This window comes from Lethenteron reissneri, chromosome 2, assembly GCF_015708825.2.
Source record: "Lethenteron reissneri isolate LAM-NWPU_2019-01 chromosome 2, ASM1570882v1, whole genome shotgun sequence".
Lineage (NCBI taxonomy): Eukaryota > Metazoa > Chordata > Hyperoartia > Petromyzontiformes > Petromyzontidae > Lethenteron > Lethenteron reissneri.
This window is the reverse complement of record NC_083780.1, coordinates 5,505,419-5,531,441: the sequence shown is the minus strand read 5'-3', so window position 1 is coordinate 5,531,441 and position 26,023 is coordinate 5,505,419. Positions and strand designations below refer to the sequence as shown.

Below are 26,023 nucleotides of genomic sequence, written 5' to 3'. Positions count from 1 at the left end.
ACACAGTCATGCCAGTGAGTGGACTGCGGTCTGAAAGTCACCGTAACGTGAACAACAATCAGTTAAGATCCGAAATGGTGTATTACGTCCTTCCAATGATTGCTGAGCCAGAATCCATCTTCTCGGTTGAAATTGTCTCTGTGTTTGTATATGTGGATCGCCTCATGAACGAATCTCTCATGGTAGCCAGATGGCTTGCAGAGAACCTCCGTCTTGGAAAAGTCAATGTCAGCCCACTGAATTGTAACAGTGATCTGCCACGGCTGAGGTGTTTGTCCTACCGTGTTTCAGGTCTGCTTTATGTTCACGGATGCGGTCCGAGACATGTCGTTTGGTTTCTCCAATGTAACTGCTACCACAGAGGCAACTTAGTTTGTAGACGCCAGGGTACTGTATGTCTGGAACCACATCTTTTACAGACGGGACCAGATCACAGATTTTATGTACTGTGTGTGAATCGGACCTGGAGCTTGTGTTTAATCTGGATTTTGGAGATCTTTTTTGTGACCACAGCAATGTAGGGTAAGGAGATGGTTTTGATAGGTTCCTCAACAGGATCCTTCTTGATGGTTGGAGTGATGGCCTTGCGGATTGTGTAGTCGGAGTAACCATTAGCCTTAAGAGCTTGGCGTACGTTTTGAGTTCACTGGCAATGTGTTCCTGGTCGGAGATGCATTGGGCTCTATGGTATAGGTCTGTCGGAAAGACAGCGTCTGTTCTTCACCTGAGGACGGCTGCTTGCGTTGTGGCCGAAACGTCGTGAGAATGCATTTTATTATGTTTTATTTTTTATTTTTTATTACTTCCCTTCTACGTGACTTTACCGAAAGAACCAAGAAGACGTTATGTTGCTGATACATTATTTTGATGGCAATAGTCATTGACGATGATGATGGTAATTGTAGAATCATCATTCCCTACAACAGAACACTGGCGTAATTACATTGTCCTTGGAAGCATGTCAAACCATGTAAGTGACAGTATTAACCGGACATTGCTGGAAGTATTTTTCAGTCAATAGAATCCACTGTCCCCTTTTCCATACACGTTTACCCCAAGAGTCTCCGTTCATACGCAAATTTAGTAGTTACACGTCGCACGCGCCTGATGAATGCTAAAGACGCGCTACGGTGTGTTTGGTCCAGGCCCATGCCCTTCTGCGTGGTGAGTTTATTCTGTTGTGAGTTCGAGCGTCAGCTCTTGTACAGAAACATAAACAAATCAACAAACGCGCGCCGCTTTTGTCATAAATAGTCCCGAAAGGTCCGAGTGGCTGCACTGTCCTCTGCTGTCCATCCCGTAGCACCGCATATTTGCGCCAGCCTGGTTTGTGCGCGGTGGCCACACATGCACGCACTGGCCAGGCCTATTCATGCTTAGCTTCCGAGGTGTGACCCGGGTCGGACTCAGACCGCGTGGGCTTCTTTACAGGCCGCAGAGCCCCGCGTGTGCGTCCCTGCCTCTGTACAGCGAGGGTACACACGCGTGCGTTTCCTACGCAATTGTCCAGGCGAAATGATCTGCGCTCGCACGGGACGTCCCGTGTGGGATGAGTCGAGTGCGAATGCGGCATTGTCAGCCTCTTGCAAAACCTGAAATCATAACAATTTTCTCAATGTGGTAGACTGATAGTTTCAGCAGAAATACAACATGGTTTGCCTTTTGTGATCATTCTCCTACCCGTCAACTGTTATAACTGTTAATTATAATAACTTGTATTATTTAATCGTCGTTTTTTGGGGACTGGCAGGAATGAGTAATGATAAAAGCTTTCTAAATAAGCATCAGTGCCATCATTCATCATCAGCACGAGCATTTAGATCGTCAGCAGCAGCTGATTTCCCAAGCTCAACAGTCATGCTTTGTGCCAGGGACGCTCTTCAGCTGGTTCCTTGCAGAGCCAACAGCTTCAGCTTGGCGAGTTGTCAATGCCAGTGGGCAGCTGTGTGATTTGGTCGCAGCACAATCCAGAACATATATTCATGAGGCGGTTAAACAGTCCCTCGGGTAGAGCCGTCACTGGTTGCTGTACAACTTCAGATTCTTCAGATTCGTCAGATTGTCAAACACTCCCGGCGGGTATGCACGACAGTCGGTTCTTATACAAATGTAGTGCCTGAAAGTATGCGTCACACGCTGAAGTCGGTGTGCGCGCAACGCGGTGTACAGTGGGAGCAAATAGGACACGGGGCGCTGATTGGCTGGTCGTTGTTGTCGGGATGTAGGGCCGCGCTGTCTGAAGATGGTAGCAGGTGGCAGGAAGTAATTAAGGACGCAGGGCGCTGATTGGCCGAGAGGGTGTTGTTGTCGTGGAGTGGCGCCGCATTATCTGGAAAAACATGCCAAGTGGCAGCGGGGGCTGGGGGCGAGTGGCGTCGCGGGGGATGCCCCTGATTAATTGGGGATTAATTGGCTCGGGGATGAAGACAGGGGTTTTTGGAGGAGACGGGAGTTCGCGCTTGGGAGGAGACAGAGGATGGAAGAGTCGGAGCAGCAGAGCTAATAACAGTATAGGGTAGCAGTGGAGAAGCGTTGGGTAGCAGTAGAGAAGCGTAGGGTAGCAGTGGAGAAGTGTAGGGTAGCAGTGGAGAAGTGTAGGGTAGCAGTGGACAAGTGTAGAACAGCAGTGAGACAACGAAGCCAGTAGGAAGCGGCTGGAGTGTGGTAAGAGAATCTGATGTAGTTGCGACAGAGTGGGACGGCGGAGCTGATAAGAGCAGCCGAACTGTGGCGGAGAGAGTGGAGAGGAGAGTCGACGGCGGAGTGATGGGGAGCGAGCGAGGCCGGCAGGACGCGGCGAGCGAGCGGAGAGCGCGGAGGAGAACTGTGGATCGGTGTTAGCGGGAGGAACATTGAGCGATGTTGGATGGAGGAGTGTTGATCGAAATACGCGAAATAAAGTAATGAGGAAAGAAAAGAAGCTGTCGTGTCGGTTCGAGCACTACACAAATACAGCTGTTGCAGATTGACCAGTCGGTCAAACACCCCCTCGGGTAGAGCTGTCAGCTGGTTGTTACTAAGGTCGAGATAAGTCAGTAGCGTTAAACTGTCAAACACCCCGGAGGGGAGAGCTGTGAGTTCATCACTGAGCACGAATCGCAGATCAGCAGCCTCCGCCTCTTGCTATAGAGCAGCCTCTACAAGAGAGCGTCGCTCTTCACACGGCAGTGGAGTTCAACACGGGTCGCAAGGTCGCATTAGCGGCGTCGTGTTCACCTCACATCTCGGCACCTCGCTCCATGCTGTGCCCACTGTCTGTGCGGTGCAATACAGCGATCCTCACGGTGTTCAGCGCTCGCCTCGCATTCCATCTGGAACATTTTTTCTCGATCAGTGGAATTAATTCTGGAAGTCGCCTGTCCATGGGAGCCTCATCGAGTACCGAGTCTGTTTTCAGGATGATGCTGCACCAATAGGACGTTTGCCTAATTCCTGTTTGATGAGAATGTTGCGCTCCTGGTGCTGCGTGTGTAATCGCTCTTGTTGCGCTGTGCTGTTGTATAGTTTTGTTTTGACATTGCTAATTTTTTGCTTTGCGTTGTTGTGTGGTTGTTGTTGTGATTCTTATTATTGTTGCTGAACTACCACAAACCCGCATGGCACATGCGAGTTTCTGTTAACGATCAAAATCAGCTCTCATTATTCACACAATTCACTCATTATTCACTAATATGCAGTGACACTGCAGACCAACTTGTAGCACAAGAGGGCACGATGACAACGATGATGATGACGATGGCTGTGGATGTCAATAACGCGGAGCTTTACAAACTGATTGCTACTGATGACGAGTGTCATCTCTATCCCGTTGCCCAGCGACACAGCAGTGACCGTTCCTGACTGTGTTGGATCCGGGCACCTGGGAATGCTCTTCAGTTGATTGTTGTACAGAACCAGCTGCTGAAGATTCACTAGGCTAATCACATCACGAAGCTCGAGCCTGAGGTGTTTGACAGTCTGACGGCACTGGAGGAGACACGAGACCCTGAGGCTCTTGCTATTGGCACTGCGATAGTGAATTGTTGCGTATAATCACAAATGCATCTTTCATATTTACAAACGATAACGAAACTGATTTTCGGACACCGTTTTGGGGAATTTTCGTGCCCATAAAAGTATAGCTCTTACAATTTAAATGAATGTCATTTTATTGAGCATATGTTTATGACTTTAAATAAATATCACTTCAAATTACATGAATGAGTTTTCTTTGGATAATAGATATTTGTGAACGTGAATGGAGTTTGCTTGAGTCAATACATCTTTGTGAAAGCGAATCGAGGTGAATGTAAGAGGTCTCTGGGAGAGACATAAAAGCGTATGGATCATGTGGTAATTAATAACGCGGTTCTTTATGAAATGAACTCAAGTGGATTTATCTGACACTTCTTTATATGAAAGGGAATTGAGGTCTTCTAAACTCACAGATGTTTCTACAAGTAGATTACACTCATTTTACCTAGCAGGTCTCGATGGAAGTAACTGGAATCACTTTAACTGTCAGGTTTCATGTGATGTGAGTTGAAGTTGTTTGAGATCAGAGGAGTCTGTGATAGCAAATTGAGATTTTGTAAACTGCCGTGCCTGCATTGAAGAGAATACAAGTGGCTCTGGTTAATTACTTAATTTGAAATGATTCTGTTCACTACCATATAACCGTGCGAGTGATGAGAGTTCACTTTGAAAGAACCGGTCACTATCATCATCCTCAGCCATGAGTAGCCGTTAGGGTGTTTAACTTACTAACCCAGTTCACTATTTTGGATCTTAACAGCAACCAGCTGCAGGCTCTTCCCGCTGGGTTGTTTGACCGCCTGGGGAATCAGCAGCAGTTGTCTCTGAGCAACAATAAGCTGAAGAGCGTTCTCAGAGGTGTTACTGCCGGTCGCTACAGAGTCGACGCTTCGACTCTACAATCAAAGTAAACTCGCATTCTCAGCCCACCCTCTGTATGAGTTAACGAATCGCCGCCAACTCGACAAAGCTGTAATTTGAACGGCAAATGTTTCCATATTCCTGGATTCACCAACACTAAACATAAGACGAAAAATTGCAATTAAAAAAACAAACGAAAGCGAGTGCGCACAGAAGCAATGCGAATTGTAAGCTTGGATTTACATTGAGAGGCAGATACAAGAACGCAATGATCAGAGATCAAACGCTTGTAAAAGGCATTAACGTTTTACAAAAGTAAGCTGGCTTGGCTAGGCTATGGCGCGAGAAGGGATGATGGAATAATCCACGATGTCCAATGCACATTGACCATGGTCGTTAACAACAGCGAAGTGGCACCCAAGGGAGGGAACGCGCCCGGAAGTACGTCCACCATGGAGATGGAGTAATGACAGCAGCTCGTGTGTAGGTGCGAGGCAGACTACTACATCACATGGTCGTGAATACGGCTCGCAGTGGATCGATCATGGCTTTTTATGATTACATAAACACATTGATAAATATAGATTTCATATTAAGTCGGCGATAGCCTATTGTAATGTTATTCTCAAGAGAAAGCTGAGATATATATGAATTAATTAATTCAATAGCTTTACTAATAAGTGAACTACTAGACGCAAACACAACACAACTGAAAAAAACCCCTCAAAAGTGGTCAGTATTTACGGCATATAGATGTTCAAACGAAGCACTCTTTAGAGTATTTGGGGGGGAAACATTTTCACGGAGAGCTTCAAGAAGAGGCAACTCGTGTCAATGTTGGACCACACGCGACGCCGCTTGCGTGCAAGGGGAGGCCGTTGTGAGCCGCCTCTAAACCGTCGCCCGTCCCTCGCAGTGTTCGTGCGATCAGACAATTGTGTACTGCCAGAGCAAACGCCTCGCGTCTGTGCCTGCGGGAATCCCCACCGACAGACAGGGCCTGTGGTTGTATGATAATCAGATCACGAAGCTCGAGCCCGGGGTGTTTGACAGTCTGACGGCACTGGAGGAAACACGAGACCTTGAGTCTCCTGCTAAAGCCGCTGTCATCTTGCACCAAACTTGAGTCCTTTATCGAAGGATTGGTCCATGTGTAAAGTAGTAACTCGGCAGGAGACGACTTCACGGGTAGCACACTCTTTATTTTCACCAACTTGTAGTTACACGGATGACTAACACCCTACTTCGTTACACGGGTGACCAACACCCACTTAGCTACACGGGTGACGGACACCCACTCAGCTACAACTTCGTTACACGGGTGACCAACACCCACTTAGCTACACGGGTGACCAACACCCACTCAGCTACACGGGTGACCAACACCCACTCAGCTACACGGGTGACTAACACCCACTCAGCTACACGGGTGACCAACACCCACTCAGCTACACGGGTGACTAACACCCACTCAGCTACACGGGTGACCAACACCCACTCAGCTGTACTGACACGGGCTCTTACGCCCCGTAGCCTTCCGGGACACACCCAGCCGGGGTGCCCGTCTCGGCTCTGGGTACCACCGTCCCGACCCACACGGGCGTCGGACTACGGTCCCCCCAGTCTCGGCTCCGAGCCACACAGGGCCCCGGTCCCCACAAGGACGGCGGGACTAGGGGTCTCGGGCCCCTACCTCCTCCACCCCGTCTTCGGTCTTCAACTGGTTAACACTGACCACGAGTGCTCTCGCGCGTCCCCCTTTATACCCCTCCTGCGGACGTCGCTGAGAGTACCCACTTATCTGACCAATCACTGCGCACTCGCTACGATCCTCTTTTCCCAGCTTGTGTGAGCGCGCCTCACCACCGGCGCGCGCGTCCATGCCACGCCCACATCGCGTGCCCAACCCCGCGCCCCGTGATCCATCACTGCCGGCGCACGTCAATACCACCACTACATCACCCCCTACCACATAGCTCGCAGCCGACCCGGCTGCTAATAAAACATACAACACCCCTTCACTCCCATGTGTGCCCCGTAACATAACACAAACCCTAACAACACAACATGAACACCGCAATCCGCAAAACCCAGCAACCGCCACACCCGCAACAAGAACAACATGCACAATCCGGCGAGTGGCAACGATACTGTGTATGCGGAAAGAGTAACAATAAAAAAAAATTTCTTTAATCATTTTCTCTTCTTTTCTCTCCGACTCATGCAGCGTCCCAATGTCCGAGCGTCCCTTGAACGGGACATTACCCCGGCAGAGGGGGAAGCCGGCAACGAAGTCGGGCTTTAACAAAAAAAGAAAAAAAAAAATGTCTTTTTTTTTTTTTCATGAAAAGTGTTGCGTCCTTGCCCGAGTCCGCCTTGCCGGACCGTCGTACGGCACAGGACGCAGTTGGCCATCCGGCGGCGCCGGCAGTTCAGGAAGGCATGGGCCAGGCATCGGGGCTCCGCGCGAGCCGCGGGGTTCCGGTTCCCGACGGTCAACAGCCGTCAGGTCCGAGACACCTGGGGGTGGGTCAGGTGGAGACACGTGAGGATCAGCCTGCGACACATCCCTCCCCGAGTCGACGGTCACATCACACGCTCGGTCGTCACGGCACAACCCGGGGTCACGCGGCGCCGCGTAGGGTTTCAGTCGGGAGGGGTGCACGTACCAACGGCGTTTTCCCCATTTAATCTGTATACTCTGGGGTCGTGCAACCCGCACAATTTCCACCGGTCCCCTCCATGGTCTCAACAGTTTGGGGGACGTAGCCAACGGTGCGTGTGGACAATGCAGCCAGGCCTTATCGCCCGGTTCCCAATTGTGCGTATGCACCTTCCGTTCATGCAATCGCTCGTTCGCGATCTGCCGAGAGCGTGAATTCAGTCTCGCAGCCTCTCGCGCCTCAGCCAATTTGGCGATGTTAAACTTAATGTGGTCTGCCAATTTAGAATTTGCACGTGGCTGTGAAATCCCCAGTTGGACGTCCATGGCCGGATCAGCCTCTCGCCCATACATCAGAAAAAATGGAGAAAACCCCGTCGCCGCATGGGGTGCCATCCGATAGGCCGCTAGTACCCCCGGTACCTGTAAGTCCCAATCCACCTGGTCGTCGCATACCTGTTGGCACAGCATAGACGTAATCGTCCTGTTCAGACGTTCAACCATACCGTCAGTCTGCGGGTGGTACGGGGAGGTACGTACTTTCTTTGTACCCAACAGGTCGCACACCTCGCGCAACAAAACACTCGAAAAGTTTTTCCCTTGATCCGTCAGCAAGCGTTCGGGGGCGCCTTTGTCCAAAACGTAACCTTGGACAAAGGCGTCCGCCACTGCCGCAGCCGACTGGTTGGCGAGTGGCCACGCCATGGGCCAGCGGGTGAAGTACTATACGCCAACCAGCAGGAACTTATTTCCCCGAGGTGTAGTGGGAAAGGGCCCCAAGATGTCTAGCGCGACCAATTCGTTCGTGCGCGAAACTTGAATGGATTGAAGCGGTGGATTAGCCGCTATTGGTGGCGGTTTTCTTTTAGCGCACCCTACACACCCCTTAAGAATGTTCGCCACGTCACTGCCCATCCCAGGCCAATAGTAGTCTCGCTGAATGAGGGCGAGCGTTTTGTGAAACCCCAGATGCATGAGTCGTTCATGGGCAGCCAGGACGACCTTACCCCGTACAGCAACCGGCACCACAAGCATGTGACGCCGGGACATGGAGTCCCACTTCATCAAGAGGCCCTGTCTGCACACCCAGGAACCGACCCGCGTTTCCCCGCCCTCGGGAACGTTAACCTTCCGACGTAGCGCGAGTAGGGAGCTGTCGGCCATTTGCAGACGGCCCCACTCGATGAGAGGCAATGCTAACAGCGAGTCCCTCCCCGTGGGGGCGTCGACCCCCGTAGTATCCGTGGCGGCTAGCACCACTTCCGCGGGGACATCGACAGAAGGTTTACACCGCGCCGATCCCAACTGACATGCGCATTCCGTACGCGTCGGCAACCGTGACAATGCATCCGCATTCGAGTGGCGCAACCCCTTGCGGTAAATCGTCGTGAATTGGTAGTCCTGAAGGACCTCCAACCATCGGGACAATTGGCCGGATGGCTGCGCCACCCGCATAGCGTATTGGAGAGCCGCATGGTCCGTGCGAACCGTAAAGTGACGGCCATACAGATACGGCCTGAATTGCTGTATAAAAAACACAATCGCCAGCAATTCACGCCGTGTCACGCAGTAGCGTTGTTCCGCGGGGGACAGAACCCTGCTACCGTAGGCGACCACCCGTTCGACCCCCCCGACCACCTGTGAGAGCACTCCCCCGATACCCGTGTTACTGGCATCCGTGTCGAGCACAAACGGTTGCGTGAAATCGGGGTAACACAAGGGGGGAGCCTGCACCAAGGCGTCACGAAGGGAGCAGAACGCGGCCTCCTCCTCCGGCCCCCAGTGAAACCGCACCCCTTTAGCCGTCAAGGCGTGCAGGGGCCTGGCTATGGTGGCAAACTGTTTGACAAAACGACGGTAATAGGAGGCAAATCCTATGAAGCTGCGGACTTCAGTAACAGAGGTCGGTGTTGGCCATGAGCCGACGCATTGCGTCTTAGCAGGGTCCGTCGAGATCCCTGAACGGCTAACGATATGGCCCAAATACCTGACCGATTCCCGAAGCAGAAAACATTTAGCCGGTTTAAATTTAAGCTTCGCGGAACGCATCCTGAGAAACACTGCCCTCAGTCGCTGGAGGTGCTCCTCAAAAGTTCGGCTGAAAACGATGATATCATCGAGGTAATTCAAACAGGTGTCCCATTGAAGGCCTGACAAAACCAATTCCATGAGCCTCTGGAACGTGGCAGGAGCGGAATGTAAACCCATGGGCAATCGGTTGAACTCAAATAGGCCTCCCGGTGTCCGGAAAGCGGTTTTAGGTTTTGATTCGTCATCGAGGGGCAATTGCCAAAATCCCGAAAGCAAATCGAGCGTCGAAAAAAACTGTGCTCCTGCCAAGGCATCCAGCGACTCATCCATCCTGGGGAGCGGATACGCATCGGCCATTGATATTTTGTTTAGGCGGCGGAAATCAACACAGAACCGCAGGGATCCATCCTGTTTTTTAACCAAGACGATAGGAGCACCCCACGGACTGGAAGAGGGCGCAATGATGTCGGCCGCCAACATGTCATTTACTGCCGACTGCACATGCTCCTTCTCGGCTGGACTGAGCCGGAAGGGATTCTGTCGAATAGGGGCCGCGTCCCCAGTCTCTATGTGGTGGCGCAACAGGTCTGTGCAGCCAATGTCGTACTTGTGCCTGCTAAACACGTCAGCGAACTCGAGCAGCAAGCCCCTCAATGCACCCAACTGCACACTGGACAAGGTACTGGACCCGGCACACAACGAGTCCAACCACTCCGTCCCCTCCTCACTTTGGGGATGCGTATCGACATGTGAATCGGCGTGAGCAACGAGCTGTTCCTCGACGGGTAGCGGCGCGGCGTGAGCGAGCACCGTTCCCTGCGTAATCACGGCCGGCCGCGACCCCGTATTCAGGACCACAACGAACGGCTCACTGTCCCCCCTCACCATGGTCTGGGCCACCGCTAAGTCGAGGTCCCCTTTAGCCCTGTTAGACGGCCCCAATAGAACTCCCTGCGCCCCCGCATCCGCCCCAAGGGGTTTTCTCAACCGAAGGGGTACCAACATTTGCGATCCCGGGGGCACCCGTACAGTCCGGGTTGCCAGCGCCTGCACCGTCGCACAAGCCGTGCGTATCTTATTTGGACTCTTCAAAAACACAACCCGCCGACCCGACGGAAGCTCAATGCAGGCCTGGTCTATGAGAATTTTTATGGGCATTTTAGACAGAAAGTCCGTGCCTAGTAAACAAGGAACGGCCAACGATGATGATACAAAAATAGGACCCGCCAATTTAATGTCGCCAATACAAATATTCGCCCGAATCTGGCCGATGATTCCCAAAGATCCCCCGTTTGCCGCGTAAAATGGTACGTCCACCGGCAGAAGTGGTCGACATTGTACGGGAAGAATATTATAAATAAGGTCCGAAATAATAGTGGCCGACGCACCCGTGTCCACGAGTACCCGGACCTCAACCCCGTCAATGTACCCCGTTATCACGGACGACCCGGCCGACGCAGCCACAATCCTGTGGGCCAATTCGGACCACTCGACTGCCTTCGGGCCGTACGCGGACCCCTCTCGCCGAACCGAACCCCCGGCGCCCATACACGGTCCCCCCACCGCTAAGCGGCGACCCGAACGTGCCGTGCGTGTGGACCGAACGTGTGAGGTGCCGCGACTTGCCGGGTTCAGTTGGGATGTCTTGAGTCCCTGGTCGTCGTCCGGACGTGGTCCCGCGGTGCGTTGACGCGGGGCCCGGCACCCGGACGCGACGTGGCCCCGAAGGCCGCAGTTGTAGCAGACGACGAGGGACGCCGTAGGTTTCGGTTGCTCCAGCTTGCGGGAGGAGCGTGTGGGCGAACGACCTCCCGTTCTCCACTCCCCCGGCCTCGAACCAGCGAAGGCCTCCTCCCGAGGCACAGCAGGCTGAGGTCCGATGATCGTGGCGGCCGGTGCCCGTTCTCCACCGATGCGCAGACGACCATCGGCTTCCGCTGTAGGACCTCGTAAGCATGGATACTCGTGGCAATCCCCAGGGAGCAGATGTCCATCTCGTCCGCCGTATTAATGGGAACTCCCAATCCGTGAGCCAGCGCCAGCAGCTGCTCCGTCACCATGGCGTCCTTCCCCTCCTTGTCCATGCGGGGAAAAGCTGAATCCGCCAGGGCGAGCAGCGCCGTGCGATAGGCGAGCGTTGTTTCTCCAACCACCTTCCGCCGATCGTAGAACTGGTGGCGACAGGTCGAGGGCGGCCCGAACACCTTGGCCAACAGGTGCAGCGCGGCCTGGAGCGTTGAGCGGGACGACCTCGGGGCAGACGTGAAGGCCGCAAGCGCGTCGTCGTCGAGCATCGCTGGCAGCGCGCGCAGGTCAGTGGTGTCGGACCACCCCGACATTTCTTGATGCGCGATGAACCGTCGCTGGAAGGCTCCCCAGTCGCCCCCGTTTGCCTTGAACACCGACAGCGCGGGCAATCGTTGCTGGAGAACTCGATCGTCGTCGTCGTCGTTGGAACGATTTTCCCGCGCGCCGCTGTGGTTGTAGAAAATGTTGGCTCCCTCTGCAGGCGCAAAATGGAGAGCTCCGGCGCTCGCCGATGACGCGGGCTGCGCTGTGTGGAGACCTCTGGCCACGTGGTGCCCGCGTTTCCCGCCAACCGGAGGCGGACCCTCAAAAATGGCGCCAACTGCCAAACTTTTGGCGCGAAACGCCTTATGGCGGGAACCCTCCAGCCGCGCCGCCTCTTCCAACCCCGCAGGCGTTCCACCGGCCGCTGGAACGGAGATCTCCGCCAAGATCGCAGCGGCGGCGAGCAGCAACTCCGCCAGGCGGGAATGTGCGTCCTGCAGGCTGGTGTCGGAGGCGGGCGGAGCATCGGCCATTTCCGCGAAGTGCTGCATCGGCGGCAACTCCTCGTCCTCTCCTCCCGAGGGTGGTGTCACCGGTACGTCGTCGTCTCCCCGGTCTTGCACGTGGGAACGAGAAGTCTTCCTTGTGTCCATTCTCCTTGAAGACAGGTTTACTTCTGACGCCAGTTGTAAAGTAGTAACTCGGCAGGAGACGACTTCACGGGTAGCACACTCTTTATTTTCACCAACTTGTAGTTACACGGATGACTAACACCCTACTTCGTTACACGGGTGACCAACACCCACTTAGCTACACGGGTGACGGACACCCACTCAGCTACAACTTCGTTACACGGGTGACCAACACCCACTTAGCTACACGGGTGACCAACACCCACTCAGCTACACGGGTGACCAACACCCACTCAGCTACACGGGTGACTAACACCCACTCAGCTACACGGGTGACCAACACCCACTCAGCTACACGGGTGACTAACACCCACTCAGCTACACGGGTGACCAACACCCACTCAGCTGTACTGACACGGGCTCTTACGGCCCGTAGCCTTCCGGGACACACCCAGCCGGGGTGCCCGTCTCGGCTCTGGGTACCACCGTCCCGACCCACACGGGCGTCGGACTACGGTCCCCCCAGTCTCGGCTCCGAGCCACACAGGGCCCCGGTCCCCACAAGGACGGCGGGACTAGGGGTCTCGGGCCCCTACCTCCTCCACCCCGTCTTCGGTCTTCAACTGGTTAACACTGACCACGAGTGCTCTCGCGCGTCCCCCTTTATACCCCTCCTGCGGACGTCGCTGAGAGTACCCACTTATCTGACCAATCACTGCGCACTCGCTACGATCCTCTTTTCCCAGCTTGTGTGAGCGCGCCTCACCACCGGCGCGCGCGTCCATGCCACGCCCACATCGCGTGCCCAACCCCGCGCCCCGTGATCCATCACTGCCGGCGCACGTCAATACCACCACTACACATGGTCCAGCTTCCTCCATCTGATCGACCCCCCCCACCACCCCCTGGAGTCTGGACCACCAGACCTCATTCTCCTACATTTTTTCCACCTGACCCTGAGTGGTAACCAGCAGAACCACCAATTTTTCAAAATGAAGCAGCATTTCGTTTCTTGCAAACCACAGTGCACCACTTATGTGCAATCTTCGACGATACCGAGGCTCTCAATATCTCACTTTCACTTTACTGCAGTGTACAATTGTGTATCATCAGAATATTGATGGAACTCGATATCATCCGATGATATGACATCGGCGATTAGAGAGACGTATGCTGAAAATAGGAAGGGCCCGAGGATGGATCCTTGTGGTATTTCAACTCGACACAGTTAGCTATGTACGATGCGAAAGAAGCTCTACATACATACATAGGCAATGACTGTTCGTCACCTTGCTTGAGGAACTGCAATCGACCATGTAGGTATGACTCTATCCACTCAAGTGCCGTACCCGATACACCGAACCTTGACTGTAGCCGCCCGATGACTGTCGATAGTGTTGAAGGTGGCTGAGTGATCGAGGCCAACCAACGCTGCGGTGCTCGGATCATCCATTATCTTGTAGAGGCCATCAGTGATCTTTAGTAGCGCCATTTCAATGCCGTGGAACAGGTGGACAATCAGCGGCGCAAGCACATCCAAACATGATTTGAGAATCGATGTGTGGATGTAGTTGAGTGGCGATGTGTTATTTGGCAGCAGTGCGATGAACATCGACACCTCTGCCACCGGCGTTGGTGCCAGGGTCTCGAGTTTTGCATCGGTGCCAGGTTGTTCAAAACGCAGATGGCAGATCTGGAGAATGTGTTACCTTCAGGTAAGAAACTGCCGTCTTGATCGTCACTATTTTATTGGTGATGAACATTGCAAATCCTGTGCATATGTAGTGACTGACTCGGAGACACTAAGAGTTGGAGGCACTCTGTTTATTAACACGGCCTTACGAGTTAACACTTCCAATAATCTGTATATAACCGACTACAGTTTCCAGTCAGGACAGTTGGTAGACTGCCTGACTGGCAACGCCGGGACGGTGAATACGGAGACGATGATAGAAGAACGGCGAAGACTCCAGCAGCAGCACAACGGGATCCCACTCAACACGACAGCCCCGAAGTCCCCTCCAGGGGCCCTTCTTTTACTGTCAGTGTGGCCTGGTTCCGCCTCCGGCTACGCCCCCTTTCTAGAACCTACCCGCGGGTTCCCCGTGTGCCCCTTCTGTGACATTTCCCCTAGATTCCTCTCTGGTGTGTCACCTGGCCTGCTGTCGTCAGGGCTGCTGTAAGCTGCAGATCCCCTTCCCCGCCAGCAACCAGCGCTATGCTGCCACATGACATATTCTATGTCACTACACATAGACCTGGTTGCCTCGTTGATGGGTGGTTGGAAACCAGGAGATGCGTCATAGATCACGGGGGTTGCGAGCCGACTAATTGACGTGCAGAGCATAAACGATCTGCGAGACTCAATCATGAGTCAGTTGGCAGATCTGCAGGTGGCTCTGTAAGCAAGTTGTCTCAAGACCAGTTTTCTTCCAAAGACGCTGCAGCCTCCTACTCGTTTGCTTCGCGGCGATCACATCCAGTGACAGAATATTACTGCGCGCATTCTCTGTTCTATTTGTGCTTGTTCGGACAGGCCCGAGTTCATCAACAAAAGTGGTGATGGCCGGTTCTTTTGATCGAAACCATCGTGGTCCAGTAACAGGCTGATGGCTGGGTGGTAAACATGCAGTAATTCACTCCACTAGCCATTAGATTAATTGTCACGATTAAATTAAATAGTCTACTATTATTTTGGCCGTGTTTTCCATCTCCTTTGCACTGTGGTGCTTTGTTCTGTCTCAATTGCAATGATTTACTTGCTGAGGAAAAAAATACAATTACCAATAACGATATAATTGGTTTAACAAAACGAATACAAATACCTTCACAAACAGCATACTACATCTACGATCGCCGATCGCTTCAGATCGGCTACGTCAGACAAGACCACGTGTATGATCTTTACAATTCAGTGTAAATGCCAAAAACGCGGCTAAGATCCTCAGAGTAGCATGATTTTAAATTTAAATCGTGACTAAAACTGCCATATAAGGTGGGGAGATGACTCATTTGAATCCTTCCCACCACCATCCTCGTAACATGTTCAACTGTGGGTACGATACCGCATTGTGTCCACCAGAGGGCGCACCATTCGTTGCATTGAGCCTCGGGTAAAGTGCAGTGACATGCGGCTTTTTAGATTGGGGGCTCCCTTGGGCTGCTGTCTCTCTCAACATAAAAAAAAAACATTGTTTGTGAAACTGCAACTGACGGTGATGTACAAGCACAAACAACAGCAACAGAAATCAACATATTCATCAACACTGTGGGCCTTTAAAAGAAAATATAATAACAGGCAATGTTTTGGATCACGGCCCTTCATAGCACATAATTTTATATATTTTTTAAATATATGCTTTGAATAAATATCGCCTCCATATAGTGTTACATCCTAACCTACTCCTTGTTATGTTTTCCTTAATTACATTTAAAGGTTAACACCCGCTCTCATAGATTTAATATCTGAGGGGAGAGCCCGACTTTCCAGCTCTGAAATCTCCCTACGTTAATCCGACCATCAGTTCCAAGGGTGGTGATATCACTGCCACTCAGTGGCAGTAATTGGACATTCATTTTATTATTACATTCTTACAGTTTGTTCTTCTATAACGCGTGTTTCATAACGCAAATTGGACACTACGCGATTGAGTAAACAGAACTACCTCGTGTGAGTAGGCTGCCTCGGCAAAGCATCACACAAGACGGGATGCTGCTGGATGCTTGTAGATGCTATCCACGCGCCTCAGTCTTTGTTAAGCTTTGTTCAGCCTGCATGCGCATGTCACGTGTTATCGCGGCCTGGGCTTGTACCCTATATTATACACTAGGTTGTATAATATAATGTGCACTCCAACAACCACAGCCTGCGGCGCCCCCCAACAGGCTGGTCAAGTAAATCCTTAGGATCCACTCGCTTAACGTGCGGTGGGCCTTAATCCAGCAGTGGATTTAAGCACCAATAAAACGACAGTAAAGATGTAATTATAACCATGTGCATTGTTTGTCAGATTTAATTCTTAAATAACTCACCTTCAACTACTTATTAACTTAATGTCTTGAGACACGATCGGATGTACGGCTGATAGTGAATTACGGTGAAAAAGCTAAAAAACAACGCGAACGGCTTTGCTGTACTTGAGGACTTTCAATAAGTCGAATAAGAGCGGCTTAAAACTTTCACTCTACATACGTTTTTGGACGATCCCGCGATGTAACTTTGATGTGAATGAATGAAAATGTATTTGAACTTTAGTTGTGATATTGACATTCACTTCTAAGAGCTATGACTTATTAATCAGTGAAAGAACTGTTAGGATTATTTGGTAGCTCTTAAGGGGTCTTAGGAAGTGGTGGGGGGTCCCCCCCGTCCCCCTCAGCCCCCACCCTTGTCAGCCCCTGAGCGTGCTGGCAGATCAGCTGTCCACAGCGCCTTATTAGGGCGCACATCACCTCGGGGGCGTACATGTTTGGGAGGGGCGCACCTCTGGTTGGCTGCTTGCTCGCGGTCACGTGACGCACTTCAACCAATCTGTGCCGCGTTAATCACAGTCACAGAATGACAGAGCTGGGTATTTTTATATATATATGTTTGTCTTGAGACATGATCGGATGTACGTCTGATAGTGAATTACGATTAAAAAACAGTAAAACAATGCGAACGGCTTTGCTGTAATTGAGGACTTTCAATAAGTCGAATAAGATCGACTTTACATGGCTTTCACTTAAAACTCACACACACAGCCTCTACACATGCACGCGTAACACAGAATAGTAAAACAGGTTTAAGATGGGCATTGTGCATCCAGCTCTAGAGACAAACTTTCCCAGGGCATGCTCTTCAACTGGTTGTCGTTCAGACTCAGAGAACTAACCTGGGTCAGTTTGTCAAACAACCCGGCGGGAAGAGCCGTCAGTTTGTTGTTTTTGAGCCACAGCTTCTGTAATTTCACAAGCTGATGGAACGTGTCTGCGGGAATGGATGATAGTTGGTTGCCATTCAGATCCAGTGTTACGAGCTGGGTGAGTTTGTCGAAAATTCCATTGGGTAGAGCCGTCAGAATAGTTAGTTGGACGAATTTGTTAAATACTCCAGGATGTAGAGTCGTTAATAGATTTTTTTTTATACAAAAAGAGCTTCTGTAAATTCACAAGGTTGTCAGGTAGTCTCAGTTCTATAAGCTTGGTAAGTTTGTCAAACACCGCGGCAGGGAGAGCCGACAGTTGATTATCATGCAACAACAGCTTCTGCAGATTCACCAGGCGGTCAAACACCCCCTCGGGAACGACCATCAGCAGATTCCAGGACAAATACAAGATGTGGAAATTCACCAGCATGTCCCTGGATTGGGGTTCACTACAGCCAGAAAAACAGTATCATATTTCACGAACATTTGCTTTCTTTTGTATATATATGTAGTGGTGAACACGGAGGCACACACTTGTTTTTGGAGGCAACAAGTTTATTTAACAACTTCCCAACCGGGTAACTCTAAACGTACACTGTTTCAACATCTAGGTGATAACTACACGGTTAACTATGTGAGTAGCGGGTTAACTACACGAACGGGTCAGTCAGCTTACACGCTGTCTGACCCACGATGCTGAGCGAAGACCGAAGAGATGTCGCACCCAGGGTTGATCCCACAGACGAGTCCAGAACACTCTCGGGACTGCCACTTTATGATCCTGAGCGTGGCCTCGCTCCGCATTCGGCCACGCCCCCTTCGAGACCTTGCCCCAAGGATCTCGACTAAGCACCACGTGTCCCTCAAGCCCCCCTCGGGCCCCCCTCACTACCCTGTCCCGGTCACGTGCCCTCTCGGGTTCACACAAACTGTCACGTCCCTACTTGCCCTCTCTCAGGCCGTCACCAGGACTATGGCCCCTAGGGCGGGCTCGCATGCCGTACTTACTCTGGTGACAGAGAGAGGTTCCAGACGAAAACAGTAGCACTCTTGTGACAGTAGCTGGCGCTAACACCATCGTGACACCATTAAAAACGTCACTACATCAATAACACGAGTGGCTATTTCCAAATTAAGACAATGCAGAATGGAAATATTTTATATTCGTTCGGGGTTTCCTTCAGTTTCCTACAATTGTCATATCAACGCCATGGGTCATGATATGAATGATCAATTGGTAATTCTCAAACACCCCGGCGGGTTGAGCCAACGCTGATTCTTAAGCGAATATCAACTTGGTACAAATGGAATCATACGATGAAAAATACACGTTCATTATACGGTCTGTGTATTGGGTTTTAGTGAATTTACACTAAAAATAACAAAACAACTCACTTTCGTCAATAGCACTGTCGTTAATATGTAAGTATGCACACAGTACTTGTGCATATATACATACGTGTTGGTAAGTGTATACTATATGTATATCAGTACACCCCTCTTTATGTGCGTATTGAGTACATTATTTGCATGTCCATGTATGCATGTGCATATGCTATCTACGTACACTGTGTGTGTGGATAATGTGGATCGATGGACGAGGAGACAACCGACCAATGTCACCAGCTGACGACCGTTCCCAAGGGCGCCTTCGACAGCCTTACGAAGCTGCAATACATTTGGCTGCACAGTAACCCCTGGGACTGGTCTTGACGCTTCGCAGAGACGCCGAGGCGCCAGCCCTGCACTCACTGCATTGCTGCTCCATACAGCCACACGTGACTCACACACACACAAGAGATGGAGCGATTATCACGTGAAGTCGATCATTCGTCTGAAATGTATTATCAGCATTTTTCTTACAAACTACATAACCAGACAATGCCTCTCCCTCGGATTTGTCTTTCCACTCCACGTAACTATTAAAAGTAGTTTTTGCACAACTCATCAGCATCACGGCCTTCTGGGAGTGCTTAATTCCAAACTAAACTTTGGACTGGTTTAGGTATTCTGTCTGAACTGCAGAGTGAACTTCACAGTAATGGTTATTGTGTTTTACTTCTATATGTTGATTATGATGGTAGATTATGATATTCATTAACCCTACTGTGTATTTAGGATGAAGATGAAAAGGGTGTAGCTGTTTATGCTTATTTTAGATGATGATCTTCGTGACGGTTGAGTCCACAGTCTGATAATGTGGAGAAAATGTTAGCAAAGTGGATTTTAATCAAGTGGTCGCTGATATGATGATGAAGCTTATATATATTTTAAACCTCCTGCTTCTGTTCACCCAGAAATACAAATGGATTCATCACAGCCGATCGGTGCATCCCGTGTCGTGGAGCAAAGGGTGGCTACTCCCACCGCGTCCAAGACGTCCGGCCATCGTGGAAGAATCGGCTAAAGACCCTTCACATGAGATTTCTAGAGCTCCTTCCAGTGGAGACCCTTCCGACATCAGTGTCGTGAGCCAGGCAATTGCAGGGCTGCACCTCAATCTGTTACTCCTTGCTGAAGAGATTGACAACTGACCCGGGGCACTGAGCGCTGCCAGTGTTGAGCGCTTCGCCCGAATTCGGCTCGAGACTCCTGGAAACGGCACACGGTGGAAAGCGTGAACCAATCTCCCAGCAATGCTCTTCAACTGGTTTAGGGCCAGATCGAAGTGAGTCAGTGTCGGCAACTTTCCTGCGCCTGCGGGCATCTCAGTTAATTTGTTATCACTCAGGAAAAGTTCCCGTAGACTCACCAGCCAGGTCAGGTGCTGTAATCATTCGGTCTGAATGTGTTCCTGAAGTCATCGCCTTTGTAGACTCGCCGACGCCTTGTGGAACTTTTGGATCGACAAATGACTTTGAATGATTACTTTGATAATTTTGTACAACACCAATTCGCTCACAAGCTTGATGGGTTGATACAAGTAACCAGTGCTCATTGTAATCGTTTTTCATTCAGTCTGCTAGAGTCGTCCTTAAACGGCAGCGAGAGAGTGTTTGAAGTTCCTGCGCAGTGAGGACCTCACGTCTGTCCACGCTGGGGTGTTTGCCCGCCTGGTGAATCTGCAGCAGCTGTTTCTGTACAACAACCAGCTGAAGAGCGTTCCCAGGGGCGCGTTTGACAAACGGAGCCAGCGCTGCCAGGAACGGTCTCTGCTTTGTTCCTGGGCACCGAGATAGAGACGACGTTCAAGACCGGTTCAGATAATCGTCACTGGTGTTGACCGTGATTAGGAATAGAACCTGCATCGCCAGGTTCGCAGCACAGCGCGCTAACCGCTACACTACTGATCGAGTAAAAATGTTCCATAGGGAATGCGAGCTCTGAACACCGTGCGGGTCGCTGTACTGCACCGCTTTGTTGGCGCGGCATGGAGCGAGGTGCCGCGATGTGAGGTGAACACGACGCCGCTAACGCGACCCAGGCACCCGTGTTGAACTCCACTGCCGTGTGAAGAGCGACGCTCTCTTGTAGAGGCTGCTCTACAGCAATAGGCGGAGGCTGCTGATATGCGATTTGTACTCAGCGATCAACTCACAGGTCTCCCCGCTGGGGTGTTTCGATGAGTGGAATTAATTCCGGCATTCGCCTGTCCATGGGAGGTTGACTGAGTTCCGAGACTGTATTCAGGAGGATGCTACCACAATGGAATGTGCAGCCAATTCCTGTTTGAGGAGAGTTTTTCGTTGTTGCTGCTGTTTGTGTAGTTGTTATTTCGGGTGGTTTCTCTTGTTGTGCTTTGTTATGGTGTTGTGTTGTTGTTTTGTTACGTCGTTGTTTTTCTTATGTTGCGTTGTGTGGATGTTGTGGTCATTTTGTTATGCTGTTGCTGCACCAATCCATCACATCACGCCTTAGTTTATATAAACGCTAAATATCATCTATAATAATTCACTCCATGCAATATTCACTGATGCACTAAGGCAGACGCTCACCTCACTGCTCAGTGACACTGCAGACTAACTCGGAGCACAAGAGGACACCATGACGATGATGATGACGATGGCCGTGAATGTCAATAACGCGGTAGCTTTACAAACTTGACGCTACTCGTGCCAAGCGTCGTCTCTATACCGATGCGCAGCGACAAAGCAGAGACCACTCCTTGCAGTGCTGGCTCCGTTTGTAAAACGCGCCCCTGGGAGCGCTAATCAGGTGGTTGGTGGCCAGAGCCAGATGAGTGAGCTGGGTGAGTTTGTCAAACACCCCCGCGGGGAAAGACGCGAGTTCTTCACTGCGCAGAAACCATTAACCATAGGCATTCACTTTTCTAGTATGACATGTATATTTATCAATACGTAGATATGTAATCAACAAGAAGCATGATCAATCCACTGCAAGCCGTCGTCACGACCATGCAATGTTTTAATACACTTCGCACCTGCACACGAGCTGCTGTCATTACTCCATCTCTGAAGGGGACGTTGTCGACCGTGGTCAATGCACATTGGCCATCGTGGATTATTCCTTAATTATTGTCCTATATATTTGCCTTATTAATTACCACCTCATCCATTCGCAATGATGCCTCACACAGAGACCTCTTACATTCACCTTGAGTCGTTTTCACAGAGAAGTATTGACTCAAGCAAACTCTATTCCTATTCACAATGATCTGTTTTGAAGCTTTCGTGACTGCAGGAATCCATACTCTTTGGTACTATCGGTAAAGTCACGTAGGTAGAAATAAAATAAAATAAATGGTCACCATTGCGGTCACCATTTTTCGCCTGATGACGGACGCTTGTGTTGCGTCCGAAACGTCGTGATTTATTTTAATTTAATTTCTACCTTCGTGACTTTACCGAAATAACCAAAGAGTATTGATCTGCTATCCAAAGAAAACACTTTCCCGTTATTTGAAGCGATATCTGTTTACAATCATAAACATGTCAGATAAAATGTATTCCGCTTAGATTGTCAGAATTATTATTTTTAAAGGCACAATGGCTCACGTAAACGATGTCCAAAAAACAATGTAACGTCATATTTTGGTTAATATGATATTCTGGTAATTATACGCAATGATTCATTACCACAGTGGCAATAGCAGGAGCCTTGGTGTCTCGTGTCTCCACCAGTGCCGTCAGGTGGTCAAACACCCCGGGCTCGGGCTTCGTTATCTGATTGACTTGCAATTGCAGAATCTGCGCATTGGTGGGGATTCCCGCAGGCACAGACGCGAGGCTTCTGCGATCACAGTCCACTTGTGTCCCTGAACACGAACACTGCGAGGGACGGGCGGCGGTTTAGAGGCGGCTCACAACGGCCTCCCCTTGCACGTGAGCGGCGTCGCGTGTGGTCCAACATTTACACAAGATTTCCGCCAAAAATTTTAACCAAATATTTTTAAGAGTGCATCGTTTGAACACATTTACGCTGTTCATACTGATCGTTTGAATTTACTTCATATTTGCATCTTTAGTTCATTTATTTGTTAATCTACTGGATAAATAATGAGTGTATTTACCAGGTCTCCCTTGAGAATTGAGATATATCTTCTTGGTTCTTTCGGTAAAGTCACTTTACCGAAAGAACCAAGAAGATGAATCCCTGCAGTCACGAAAGCTTTAAATCGAAAAATTGAGATATACACTACAATAGTCTCAAATCTATATCACAGAGGATGCATTGTCTGCACGCAGGGCACGCAGTGTCTCCACACGTATTTGTAGTCACAATCAAACGAGTGCAGCGCTATGTTCATTCTAGATGACAGCCGCAAGGCAGATATGAGTATTGATATCATTGGTCTTGAATATCTGTAGCTGGAATGCGCCTCCCCTCGCTCGACTCAGCCTCAAGTGAGTACCTGCCACGATGTGTAAGCGTCAGCACTGGGGAGACAAACACGTGAAAGGTAGAGGGACAGTGTTTTAAGCGAGAAGGAATGTGACGATCCTGTCTGCATCAACACCATCACTGATTTGACCGATCCTAAGCCGCACCGATGTCCGTCGTATCTCATCCCTACCTGCTTGATTAAAAGCTTTGCTCAGTGAGCGCAGATACGAGCACACGTGAAGCTGGGCACGCGTGACTTGCATTGCGGTGTTAACAGAACGCGGTAGCAAAGCAATCGCGCATTAACGCGGGGCAGCTGAAGAGCATTCCCAGGGGCGCCTTTGACAACCTCAAGAGCCTCACTCACATCTGGCTGTACAACAACCCCTGGGAATGTGCCCTGCGCGGAGCTCTCAGCCTTCTCTCTCTCAGCCTCTGCCTCCACGTGATGATCAATGATAAGGTGGCCTACACGGTAATTTTAATACGACCATATCTGGAAAGTTGTTGTTTTTATTGTAAATGTGAGAGAGTTGGTACCCTGCCTCTTACTCGGGTGGTTTCAGGTAAATTACGTTCAATATTAACTACCACTTCACCTCTAGTATGTTTGTTTCACTTTAAGACAGCGGTATAGATGTTGTTTGTGAATGTCCAGTCAAGTTCTAGCTCTGTTTATTTCATTTCATTTCTCTCTTAGTCTTTTCAATTAAAGCTTGATAATTCATCCACTCTGAGTGGTGACACCCAGCTTGGTGACGTGGTGGTGACTTCATCGCAGTGGATGGACAACGAGCTTTAAATTTTAATTTTCTAATGCCTTAAACAAGCTTGATGTGTAAGTAAAATGTACCCAGTGTTCCGTGTAGTTGTATTTACATTTACTCCGCTCGAGTCTTATTAACACAGCAGAGAGCAAGTGTTTCAGGTTACTGCGCAGTGATGAACTCGCGTCTCTCTCTGCTGGTCTGTTTGACGGCCAGAGTAATCTGCAGCAGCTGTATCTGAGGGCGAACCAGCTGACGGCTTTACCCGTTAGGGTGTTTGAGAAATTGACCCAGCTCACTTACCTGACTCAATCAACTGAAGGTCTTGAACATCATCCCTGTTGTACCTGCACTACGCCGATAAAGTGACTGCACTCTACACATGTTTTAATTCATTAATCGTATTTTTCTCAAACAATATGGAACCCTTTCACCTTTTTTATCTTTCATATTGCACTTGAGATTGATTGTCATCGCAAAACGCTCTTTCTAATGTCGGTTATCTTGCCTGGTAAACCGGAGGCGTAAAGAACAAACTCCCCGTGAACACGGTCGAAAGCCTTTTTTCCCAAAAATATTTAAATGAACAAACGATCCAGGTACACACAGAGGGCATGTATGGAAATTGACACCAGTATAAACACAATGTATATGCCATGTGTTTTAATAAACTCTATACATCCCTGGTGTCTACTTCCTTAACTCGGATACCCCTCTCTGGGTGGGGTGGGAGGAGAAATCAAAGGGGTAGGGTGCTTTTATCAATATTTGTGTTTCATGCACGGTGACTTTTTATGGTCGGGTAAAATCAATTAATCTTTAATCACTTCATATTATTATATTTCTGATCCATAGGTCATGGCGAGCAGTATTTGTGGATTGACATTTGTTATCGGGGAAAAATGGAACGCTGAGATTGAGTCTTAATATTGTTCATCGCACTTCAAAGTAATAGAATTCACCTGGACATGTTACCATTTCGATCACGATCTGATCTGATGCGGTTTCAAGTTGCATCCCTCCAACAATTATTTTATTTTACACACTTGTTGTACAGAACGTTGGTGTTTCGTTTACTATATGTGTGCATATATGAACATTTTGCTTGGTTATGGATCATTTCATTACCTACAATGACGTAGTTTACATTGACATTCTTAAGGCTATTCATTATATAATTTAAGTTGTAGCAATGTATTATTTGCTGGATAATTGTTTACGTATTCGAGGTTTTAGCAACAACTATAAGTAGACTTAAACAATGCTTTTGTAAATCTTAACTTCACAGTACAACGGAACATTCCAATGTGCCCACAACGAGAGATGTTGATCCGCGTGAAACACCTCCTATAGTAGATGGTTCAGAAGTACAACAGAAGCACTGCGAATAACAAGCTTGGAATAACATTGAGAGATAGACGAACGCGTGGATCAGGTAATAAACTCGTACAAATTACATCAAACATCAAACAGTTAATAAAGTAAGCTGGCATGGCCATGTTACGGCACGAGAAGGAATGATGGAATAATCTACTCTAACACATCGGCTTTCGCGACAAATCTTCTTCTTCTTCCTAGCGTTGTTCCCGCTGTGAAGCAGGGTCCGCTTTTCGGCATTGTCTTCTCCATTTGGCTCGGTCCAGGGCATCTTCAGGGGATGCGTTGACCGTCTTCATGTCTTGCTTTATTCGATCCATCCATCGCTTCTTCGGACGTCCGCGTGGACGGCGGCCCTCTGGCTCAATACGCACGGCAGTCTTGGCCACTGATGACTCTTCACTTCGCATCACATGGCCGTTCCACCGAAGCCTTGCCTCAAGCATCTTGTCCGCAATGGGGGCCACACCAAGTCGCTTCCGAACGTCTTCGTTCCTGACACGATCCCATCGAGTGAGCCCGAGGCTCCATCTGAGCATCCTCATCTCCATGGTGTGGAGAGCTTGTTCGTGTACAGTTGTGGCTGGCCAGCACTCGGATCCATAGAGTGCCACCGGTCGGACGATAGTCTTGTATATTTTTCCCTTCAGCCTATCCGGCATTTTCCGATCACAGAGGACTCCGGTGACTTGCCTC

The 26,023-nt window shown here is 49.9% G+C and overlaps 1 pseudogene; it reads left to right on the top strand.

Moving 5' to 3' along the window:
- LOC133341705 (leucine-rich repeat-containing protein 15-like) overlaps window positions 1-26,023 on the top strand; it is a 54,955-nt pseudogene that overhangs the window by 27,681 nt on the left and 1,251 nt on the right.